Source organism: Lissotriton helveticus, chromosome 5_1, assembly GCF_964261635.1.
Source record: "Lissotriton helveticus chromosome 5_1, aLisHel1.1, whole genome shotgun sequence".
In the NCBI taxonomy this organism is placed as follows: domain Eukaryota; kingdom Metazoa; phylum Chordata; class Amphibia; order Caudata; family Salamandridae; genus Lissotriton; species Lissotriton helveticus.
This window is the reverse complement of record NC_136065.1, coordinates 1670777457-1670789795: the sequence shown is the minus strand read 5'-3', so window position 1 is coordinate 1670789795 and position 12339 is coordinate 1670777457.

Sequence of the window (12339 nt, the reverse complement as noted above, 5' to 3'; positions counted from 1 at the left end):
TGTGCGACAGGATTCCATCAATTTGCTTTGTGATTTTGTACGGACATTTAATAAGAAAAGTTTGAAGCAGAAAATGAAGTTGTTGCAAGAATTAGATCCTTGCAGAGTGAGAGAAGTGACAGGTTTGCATGGTCATTCACTGGCTTGTCTTTCCAGGAGAGTATGCTAGAGTGTTTTTCATCATTTCAGGATGCTAGCAGTGCATCATAATAAAGTGAGGAAATTAGTTAGAATGTTGTATTATGCTAAGAGTCCAGCAGTTATGCTTAAACAATTATGCGCTGCTCTTTTGCATGGTTCTGAAATAGATGTGAAGAATATGTGTGAAGAAATTGAGTTTTGTTACTTTGGAAGTAAAGAGGGGAATGTTGAAATTGACCCAGAAGAAGAGGGTAATGTGGAAGATAGTGTACAGGTTTCCAGTGCAGATAATTTTCAGAAGGAAATTGCCACGTTTCAGGTGAAATCAAGTGAGAGGCCTAATTTCACTTGTGTGTGTTGTCGACGCACTTATTATAAGAATCAGACTAAGTTAGTGGATTTATATGCAAAAAGTGAAAGGGAAAATAATAGTGAATGGAAGGATTTCGCAACATACTTGATGGTAGAAAATTGTTTTGATTTGGGATCGGATCAACGTGTGTGTACTTATTGTTGTAATAAATTAAATCCAAACCAGATGCCTGCTAGAGCGGTTCATAATAATCTGGAATTGGTTGAGATTCCTTCTGAATTGAAGGATTTAAATACTTATGAATCTATTTTGATTCAAAGTATCCATCCCTTTCAGGCTATTGTAAGAATGGAGCCAAAGACAGGGAAATTGCCTCCATCAGATTTACAGAGAGGATTAAAGGGAAGAGTTGTTTATTTGCCTCTAGATTTGAAGAAAAACATTAACACAATTGGAGTAGAAAAAGTGGAAGAGGAACCTCTGGTTATCTTAGTTAATGGGGTTCCGACAAAGAATAAAAAAATATGGCAAGATTTAGTGGATGTTAGGAAAGTCAAAAAGGCAACATTGTATTTGAAAAAAAATAATAAGTACTATAAGAATGTATATGTTGCAGAAGAGGAAGTAAGTGAGGAAGAGGATAGCGATTTGTGTGCTGGTCAAATTGAGAAAGTAGAACCCTCTAAAAGTGAAGAAATATATGAACATTATAGTGTTCATCCTTTGCATTCCAAGGAAGTCATGGGGAATGCTATTGAGTTGTTTCAAATGAAACAAGCCAAAGGGAGTCCCATTAGTGTCTGGGAGGAAAGTTTGGAAGCTCGGTGTTTCCCACAGCTATTTCCAACAGGTCAAGGAGGAAGATATGATGAGCGACCTCATCAAATTCCTGCTTCTGAATACCGGACTTTACGATTGTATGCAGAAGATGCTAGGTTTCGACAATGCATTCCCTATTTGTTTCATCTCCTGTTTGAAAGCGATCTGTCTGGACTGTCATATGCAGTGAACCACATCTTGAAAAGTGGTGTACAGATGCAAAACATCTCGGCAAGTGACTTTATGGATAAAGTCAATGTCCAAGACAGTATTTTGGATTGTCACCTGATTAATCTCATGGCGTGTCAGCGTGGTACTAATGAGTACTGGTACCGTCGTCATGGTGATTTAAAATGTATGCTGAGGAACTTAGGAACTCCCACATGGTTCCTCACTCTGAGCTGTGCTGAGTATGGCTGGGAAGACTTACTTGAATTTCTACGAGAGGCAAATGGAAACATCGAAAACATCGAATTCAAGACACCCGGAGAACTGTGCTCTTTGGATCCAGTGAATGTATGCAGGTACTTCAATCATAGATTTGAAGCTATGATGTCTTTCATCATGAATAAGAAGAATCCACCTCTTGGAGAGGTGTTGGATTTCTTCTGGAGAAAGGAGTACCAAGCAAGAGGTGCTCCTCATATACATATGCTGCTGTGGATCAAGGATGCACCTAAATTTGGAACAGATCCAGAAGACTTAGTGATGAGTTTCATAGAACAGTATTCTACATGTGCTGTTCCAAACGCAAAGGAGGACAAAAGCCTAAGAGAACAAGTTCTACGCTTCCAAAGCCATCGTTGCGGAAAGTACTGTCGTCGTAAATTCAGAAACAAGGACAAGTTCTACACCAAATGTCGTTTCGCCTTTCCACGACCGGTGATTTCTAAAGGAAGAGTGAACAGTTTGATGTCTTCGCTGCGACATAATGTGATGAAGAAATCACCTAAAAACACATACAATTTGAAGAGGAACGAAGAGTCCAAGTACATCAACGACTACAACCCAGTGATTTTGTCCATGTGGAATGCTAACATGGATATACAGTTTGTGGCTGATAACTGTATGGCTGTGGCTCGGTATGTGACCTCTTACATCACCAAAAAAGAAAAGACAGAATTGAAGGATATGTGGGAGGACATTTCCCATGAAAAGAGCCTCAGTAAGAAGTTGTACAGTTTCAGTCTGAAGATGTTGTCGCATCGAGAAATCGGAGATCACGAATGTTCTGACCGGTTGTCTTCAGCAAGTCTCTATGCCAAATCTAGGAGTATCGTTTGGGCGAGTCTTGGTCTTGCTGCAACGCGTAATCGAGTTCTGAAACCTGTGCGGGAAATTGAGTATTTGGCGGAAAAGGAGCCAAACAGTACCGACATTTTGAAGACCAACATGTTGGATACATATTATCCAAATCGAAGCAGTCACCTTGAGAATGTTTGTCTGTATGAGGTTCTACAAAATTACATATTCAAGAGGAACATCAAAGAAGATATTGATAAAGGAGTGTATGCTGTAATTGGAAGTGAGGGATGTCTGGTCAAGCAAAGAAAATGCCACTTGGTAAACCATCGAAAATTGAGTGGCGAATCTCCTGAAAAAAAGGAGTTTTTCTATTTAGCACTTTTGCAACTTTTCAAGCCTTGGCGTGCAGAAGAGGAACTGCTTGGAGATTTCCTCTGTTACGAAGACTCTTTCACTGCCGCCAAGGAGACCATAGAATGTCCTGCTTTTCCCAAATATGTAGAAATGTTGAATGCGGAAATCGAGCAGGAAGCAACGATTGCAGCCGAGATTGCCAGAGACAGTTCTCAGGACAGTCAGAGTTCTGTTTCATTGAGTCAGGATCCACTAGGAGGACCTGTTATCGAAAATGAAGCTGCCACTGCCATGAATGAAGTGGAAAGAGCCATGGCACATGCTCAGGAGGATGCGGTTAACTTAGAAGACTTGGAAAGACAACTCAACGTTGAGCAGAGGAAAATATATGACGAAGTTACCAAGCAAATTGATCATGGATTAAGTCATGAGAAGAAAGAGTGCTCATGTACGTCGTTGAAGCCTGTCCGACTGTACGTGAGTGGAGAAGCGGGAACTGGAAAGAGTTTCCTCATTAAAGCAATTTCATGTTATTTGAAGGAAAGGACTGAGTCATCGCTGTCTTGTGTTGTCACCGCTCCAACTGGACTGGCAGCACATAACATTAAAGGTATTACTTTGCATCGTCTACTGATGCTGCCAGTGGAGCATGATAACAAATTACAATACCACAAGTTATCTGGAGATGCTTGTTGTGAAGTTTCAAGAGTCTTGAGGAAAATGAAACTTCTTATCATTGACGAAGTAAGCATGGTTTCCAATGTCATGCTTGCCTTTGTGCATTTGAGAATGCAAGAAGTTCTTAAAACAGAGTATGATGTGTTATTTGGTGGCAAACACATCATTGTTTTCGGAGATCTTCTGCAGCTGACACCAGTGAAAGGACAACCTGTGTTCAAAATGCTCACGCATGAAGATACCAGGAAGTGCCTAGAGAGCATTGGCAACGTCAATATATGGTTAAACTTCAATTATGCTGAACTGCATGAAAATATGCGTCAGGCGAAGGATGAAGTTTACAAGAATATTCTACAAGATGTTAGAATTGGAAAAGTGACCGAGCATGGGAAAGAAGCTTTACATGCACGATTACTGTCAAATTTATATCCAGAACAAGACGTTGTGCCTGAGAATATTTTTCAGAAAATTACTGAGAAGAAATCTGGAATATGTTTGATGCCAACTCTTGCAGAATGTGCCATCTTCAACAACAAAATGTTGCATTTAGAAAACCAAGAGATTGTGAAACTGGAAGCTATTGACAGAGTAGAGCATATGGGATCAACAATTATTTTGTCTGAGAATTTGAAAATAAAATTGGATTCATTAGAGAAGACTATATCTAAAACTGCAGGTTTTGAAAAGACTCTGAATGTGTGCTTAAATTGCCGTATAATTTTAACAAGGAATTTACATGTTGAAAGAGGTCTGGTAAATGGATCAATGGGTAATGTTGTTGATTTTGTGAAATACAGAAATAGAGATGGAATTGAATTTTTAAAAATTAAATTTCATGGCATTGAGGAAGTACAGCTAATTGGTCGTTGTTCTGCTAGATTTTTGCTTGTAAAAGACTTATATGTTCGCCGTAAGCAGTTTCCTGTTTGCTTGGCATATGCGGTGACAATCCATAAATCACAAGGTTTAAGTGTAGACAGTGCATTGGTGAATATTGGCAGTTCTGTGTTCAAGGAGGGTATGGCATATGTGGCATTGTCACGAGTTAGAACTTTATCGGGATTGTACGTGATTGAGTGTGATCTCACAAACATTTGTGCGGATCTAGATTGTGTTAAGGAATACAATAGGTTAAGAAGAGAGTATGCGCCACATTTGCCTCAATATCCTTTGTTTGAGAAACGTGTGGTAGGCCGGAAATGAAGAAATGTGACCAATACTAGGGAGGTTGTAGCAAAAAGACGAAAAGTCGATGAACCTGATGTTATAAGCAGAAAGAAAAAGGATTCTGTTGAAGATGTTGTTGGTTTTCAATTTGAAAACAGTTCTGGTGTCAACTGCTATGCTAATGTAGTGGTTAATGTTTTGTTTTCTCTAGAAAATGTAAAAGAAGAGATTGTGGTCAATTCGGATCACAGATTTTGCAGTTTGTTAAATTCTGTGTAATTCTGTGTTAGAGAAATGTAGCACTGATAGAACAAAAATAGAAAGTGTGTCTGAAATTCGAAATCTGTTAGACAGATGTTCAGGTCAAACACAATTCTCTCAAAATATTCAGCAAGATTGTCAGGAGTTTTTAATGTATATGCTTGATGTATTGCATGCTGAAGGTGTAGATGTAGATCACCTGTTTGGGCTTTCTTATCAATGGCAGCATGACTGCGACAACTGTAGGGTATCAAGTACTACCAGTGTAGACTCAGAAAGATTTATATATTTAACTTTGCCAGACAGTAAATCAGTGTCCTTTAATAAGCTAGTAAAAGCAGCTGATCACAACATGGAGTGTAGCCAATGTAAATCTGAAATGATGTCAACATTATTTATACGAACATATGGCCAGTATGTCATTTTAATGTTCCAACGATGTAGGCCTGATGGAACAAAATTGACAACTTTAATTAAAAATGTTGTAGCTTCGCAGTTGTCAATATCAGGAAGGACTTTTGTGACTGCAGCAATTATATATCATGACGGTCCTTCAATAACATCAGGACATTACACAGCTTATTTAAAGTCTAGAAACGGCTGGTCATTCTGCAACGATTCTGTTTTAACTTTCAAAAATAAATTGCCGTATGACCTTAAAAATTCTTACCTGGTGTTTTTAAAACCAAAATTTTAGGGAAAGAATCTCAGGATGTGCTCTGAGGAATTTCAAGAGGTTCTAATGGCTCCTACACGATTTGGCCTTGAGGATAAGTGTAGTACAGAGACATAAGTTATTTTTGAGTATTAAATAGTTCCTGGAAAAAAAGAAGATTTTCTTACAGAAAGTGGAGGACACAGATTAGTTGAGGGACAACAGAGTATTTCCCAAAGCAAACGGTCTTCTTACCATAACACTTGACGTCATGGAAAAATAACTGCACTTTGAATGAGTTCAGAAAAACTGTTTCTTTTTTATAAGCTAATTCAAGCTGCGAATCAAAACATGGAGTAGAGGGAATGTAAGTCTGCAATGCTGTCTAGATTATTGGTCCAAACTTTTGATTATAATGTCATTTTAAAAATCCAAGTATATAAACCTGATGAAAGTAAGTCTTCAACTTTAATTACAAATGTTGTGGCTACACAGTCGTTGATTTTAAGAAGAACATTTGTAACTGCAGCTATTATATGGCATGATGGAAATTTGACAAGATCCGCTTATTACACAGCTTATATAAAATGTAAAAAAATTTGCTGTTTCGGAAATTATTGCCATTTGACTACGATACAATGTTGCCTTTTTACTTAAAAATATTCTTACTTTCTGTTTTCAGAAAAGAGAATTTAGGGTAGGTAACTGGCGTATAATGATTCTAGGGGTTGATATAATTTTATCTACTGTTTTATATTGCTTTGTGATTAAAAGTGATGTAGAGAATTAAATAATTGTAGTAGTCATAGAGGTAGTGTAAGTCTGCTTCATAGTAAGCAGTATCAGTGTCATAGGAAATGTAGAACATGACTGAGCAAGAAGGGTAAGATATTACTAGTCTAGGATTGTGAAAGTGATCTTGAACGTTTTCTTTCTGAAAGTTGCGGAAATAGAAAATGACGGGATTTGCTTACAAGAATTCCAAGAGTTATAAATGGCTCTTACATGATTTGGCCTTGTGGAAACGTGTGGTAGAGAGCGAGAAGTCATTTATTGTATGTAACATATTTCTCAAAACGATGGAGGTTTTCTTTCAGAAAGTGGCGGGCTGAAAATAAAAACAGCACAACCGAGTGTAAGCTGTTCATAGGACATCCTTCGACGTCATGGAAAGTAAGTTACTTTTGAGGAGTTCTGATTTCTGATTGGTTATGTTATATGGGTTTTTTAAACACAATCATTTTGATTGTGTTTTTTTTCCGCGCTGTTATATGATGAATACCTTCAACTCACTGTTTTTAGTGAAATTTGATACATTCTGAGAACAGCAAAAATAAACCATTTAACATGTATAATTAATTCTGTACTGTTTGTATTTATGATGTACATTTAGAACTGTGTAGGAGGCATGGAGAAGGTGAGGCTTCTGTAAGTGTCAAAGTTGTTGCATACAGTGCTCACATTTTACGTAGTCTTTCATATGATAGACTACATTTCCACAATGAGATACCTAAGCAAAGGAAACACAGGTGATGTGATTGTGGAATGAGCAAAAAAAATTGCACGTTTTTCTATTATATTACCTGTGTTTCCTAACATTACACATCACATTGTGTAGATGAGGTTTAGGCCTGTTCCAGGAGACAGAGGAGGTCTGACATTTGTTCAAGAGTGCAGTGGGCATGACTCACTTCGTTGGTAGGCCTGCACATGTATTATCTCCTCTGTACTATTCAACAACTCTAAATTTCATCTGCAACCCTGAGTAGGCCTCACCTCAAACAAACCTCTGGATAGGACACACCTTATTGGCATCCTGAAACAATCATTTAAAATGTTAGGGACAGCTTTATGATGGCTGTGCACCTCTTTTGCGCTGCTGTTGCGTCACTTTTGTGAGACAACAGCAGTGCAAAAGATGCACCATGTTCCAAGATAGGCCTCACTTCATTTGCATCAAGATACTGTTAGTTTAAAATGTATATCTTTAGGACTGTGTAGGGGGCCTGGAGAAGCAGAAGCTTCTATAAGTGTCAAAGTTGTTGAAAAACTGTTTGTCCTTCAATCTTTTCCCTATTCTTTTCTAATTTTTAAATACATGTTTTAATATTTTTCAAATGTTTGTTTTCTCTTTCACAGATTGAAAGTATAAAAATAACAAGTGACTAAGTTAACAACAATTATAAGGTAAATGTTTTGTACTCTTTTCATTACATTTCTATCACATTTAACTACTATTAGTTCCACTGCTTCATTTCTTTAACCCTCACTTTCCTGCCTTTGCTACTTCCCTCATTCCTTTCTCTATTACTTACTTACTCTACTCCTTCCACTCCTTTTCTCAGTCCCTCTCTTCTCATAGTTCCTCACTCTTGTTCACTCACTCCGTCTCTATTACTCTTAGTGTCTTTGACTGATCACTCTTTCACTACTTGTTCATTATGCTTTCTCTGTGTAGTTGAAGCACACTAAGGGGCATATTATGAACACAGCCAATAAAATTATTGCTGTTTTTATCGGCAGAAAACTGCTGCAAAAGCGGTTTTAGCGACACATTTCTGCCGATAAAAGCTGCAAAACTTTTATCGCCTATGTTGATAATATGCCCCTATGTTATTTACATTTCTTTGCTGTTTCAATTATTCTTTTTCTGTTACTTCTTCTTTTCTGCTTTCTGTTTTTTCTCTCTGTTATTCCACATGTTTTAATCTTATTTTGAACATTCACTCACATTCTCTAACAAACTCTTCTTTGTTATTCTTCTACTCTCCTTATTTTTCTTTCACTTCCTTATCTATTTTGTTTTTCAGAATCATATCCTCTTCCCTCTTTTCTTCGGTAAATAAATCTATTAAACAGTATCTCTGGTTTAGTCCCTATAGCTGTCTTTTTTTAACATTACTCTCTGTTTACTTCCCTTATACTTACTCTTCTTTTATTTTTTTTTATTTTTTTTGGTTCGCTCCCGGTTCGCGTACCGGCGAGCGAACCGGGAAGCGAACCAAAAGAAATAGAGCTTGCAGAGTGCTAAACATTCTAGCAATTTTTTTATAAAGGGGAGGTAGTTCTGAAAAGAACTTTTTTTTTAAATGTTTTTGTTGTTTTATATATATATTTTTTTTTCTGAACATTTTTTGTTTTTTTTGTATTTTTTGAACAGTTTTATGTTTTTTTTGTTTTTTTTGGAGGGGAAACAACAAAAAACAGGCATTGGAAAGGGCCCAACAGGAGCAAAAAATTTTTTTATTTTCTGGGGCGTTTAGAGCACTTGTGGTTTTCAAATGCTCTGTTTATTAAGTTAATGCTCATATTGCCACATGAGAGTAATGTACCGCAATATAAACAGACCATCTTTATGTGGACAAAGTTTTCCTGAATGTTTGGCACTGTTTCCCGTGCCTCTGGCCCCGACAGAGATATCTGTGTTGATGTCCTGGCCACAGAAGTTGGTGGGTTATCCTGAAGGTCACGCATCTCTGCCCGGCTGTAATTTAGTGGATGCCACCTCAGCATGTGACGGTGCATAGTATAGTTGCCGTAACTATACTTCTTTTCTGTGCCTCTAGATAAGTCCTTTTTACATATCAGGCACGTGACATATCGAGCATTAACTTTTTTCTGTCCTTCAGGAAAAGAAAAAAACTGCCAAATGAAACTACTTTTATGATGAGATACCCGGGGCTCCTCTTGTAAAAACTGTGTTCCCTGCATCTCCTCTTCCTCTTCTTCATCCTCTTCCTCCTCTGTGTTGGTAATGAACTGTGGAGGTGGTCCTCTCTTCCTATGAGGAGGTGGTGGTGGTGGTGGGGGTGCACCAGCTGAAGCTACTAATGAAGCCATTGCTCAGTGATCACAAAGGGTCTTCCTCTCACAAAGATGAAAGTCAGAGTGAGGAAAGAAGGAGGGGTTTTCATCATTTGGGAAAAAAAATAGTTCTAAACCAATGAAAAGTGTTATTTTTAGGTCACCTGACCTAGCCTTACATCATTAGGAAACCAAAAGTGAAATGAACCAATGAAAAGTTTTATTAACAAGTCACATGACCTGTTACGCTTATGTTACGCGCTGCGGAACGCGCCCCGAATCGCTTCCGGGGAGCTGCGCTTCGCGCCTCGGTTCGCGCTCCGGAGCACTTCCGGGTGCGCTAACGCGGCGCGTCATAAGACGCATTACGCGGCAACGCGATACGTCGCGCTTTCGCGACGCGCCCCGGATCGCTTCCGGGGAGCTGCGCTTCCCGTCTCAGTTCGCGTACCGGAGCACTTCTGGGTGCGCTAACGCGGCGCGTCATAAGACGCATTACGCGACAACGTGATACGTCGCGCTTCCGCGACGCGTCACGATGTTGATTTCTAACGCGACAGTTGCACAAACGGAACGTTTACTGGTTCGCGGACCGGGTCGCGGCACCAAATTGAGCTAACGGGAAGCTTCCCGGTTCGCGAACCGGGAGCGAACAAAAAAAAATAATAATACAATTTTTTATTAATAAACATATAAAATATATTTTTTGATTTAAAGAAGAATACATTTTACAGCTATAGATATTAGCTTTTAAAAAACCAATGAAATTCACTGAAAAAACCATAGGTTATAGACCATATATAGTTAGGAATTAGCATTTACAAAACCTTGAAAATTCACTGAAAAAACCATAGGTTATAGACCATATATAGTTAGGAATTAGCATTTAAGAAACCTTTTTTTTACTCACACAAAACCATTGAAATTCCATATATAGTTAGTTGCACTAACTATATATCGTGCACCCGCAATCCACTGCTGATGATGTCACATATTACATAATTCATGACATGGTCAGTGACATCACTGATGACATCACTGATGACATCTCAAATGACATCACTGATGACATCACTGATGACATCTCAAATGACATCACTGATGACATCACTGATGACATCTCATTTGACATTACTGATCACATCACTGATGACATCATTCATGTGATAATACGATGAACCTCTTCAGACTCTAATATAACCTTAGATACACTCAGTGTAAACAGACACTCACAGACTGTCACTCATCCATGGAGTTACTCACACACCTAGTCAGTCATGCAAATAATCAATCACACCTCCATTTCCTCAACTATACAGTTATACACACCTTACTTATTCAAACATATACTAACACATATCTACTCTCTTCTACAATCCCTGATACAAGTTCACAATGATCCATACAGCCACTCACACATTCACTGGCTCTTATGCACAGTTATTTATATATGTCAACTCTCACATGTACTGTGTTTTACATATGTACTTACTTTGACATGTAGCACTGAGATATCCATTCACTCACCAATACACTCATGCACACAGTCAACCGCCCATACAGCTGTTTCCACATGCACTTTTGAACCCATACATCTAGTGAATCAACTGCTCACACATCTATGCACAGAGTCATACACCTCCCAGCCACCCACACACACACTCAGTCTCCCATACAAATACTTGGGCAACCAATCAATAACCCATATAGTTACTCATATAGCTACTGATCAACACATGCAGCAGTTTACAGAACAACAGACATAATGATGCACAAATTAAGACAGTTTAGTCACTAACCCATGCACTCAGTGAGACACATTTAATCACTCACTCATACAGTCAGTCATACACCTACTAAATCCTTTATCCAGACACTTATACATCCACTCATTCTTCAATATGTAAGACATATTTTAACTTTACAGAAACATACAGTCACTGGATGTTGTCATCAGTGATGTCATCAGTGATGTCATTTGAGATGTCATCAGTGATGTCATCAGTGATGTCACTGACCATGTCATGAATGATGTAATATGTGACATCATCAGCAGTGGATTGCGGGTGCGCGATATATAGTTAGTGCAACTAACTATATATGGAATTTCAATGGTTTTGTGTGAGTAAAAAAAAGGTTTCTTAAATGCTAATTCCTAACTATATATGGTCTATAACCTATGGTTTTTTCAGTGAATTTTCAAGGTTTTGTAAATGCTAATTCCTAACTATATATGGTCTATAACCTATGGTTTTTTCAGTGAATATATATATATATATATATATGCAAACGAACAGCCAAAACTGCAGCCCAGCTCCAGGAACCAGAACCAGAACAGATGACCAAACGAATCCTCAATAAGGCAAGATGTAGTTTATTTAAGGCAAACTGAGCAGCAAAAACTGACGCGTTTCGGGCAGATGCCCTTGCTCACAGTCAAAAGTTTACCCACAATGCCTGTGTTTTTCAAATGCTAGTGCACATCATGTGACACACCATGTGACACAAAAGAATATGGAAGAAATACTGCTTTTGCATATATAAAGCATATGTACAATGAGGGACGTTCCAATATTCCAAACTATCACATTAAAATTCATATGTATTTACAATCATGACTAAGTAAATTCAATATTATAGACAAGATATATATATATATATGTGGGCTACGAGGGTTGAGCAGTTACACCTGAGTAGGAGGCGGAGTGTCCTTGTTCGGCAACAACGAGGAAGGACTATAAATAATTGGGACTGTGAGACCTGATGGATACTGCTAGGCACTGAGGAAGGCCGTCAGGCCAAAATGCATTTGCCGTGTATTTATTAAATTGGTTCCCTGGAATTCCCCTGTGTGGCCTCTGCTCCGTCCGGATGGAAGGAGGTTTTTGGAGATGTCTAAGCG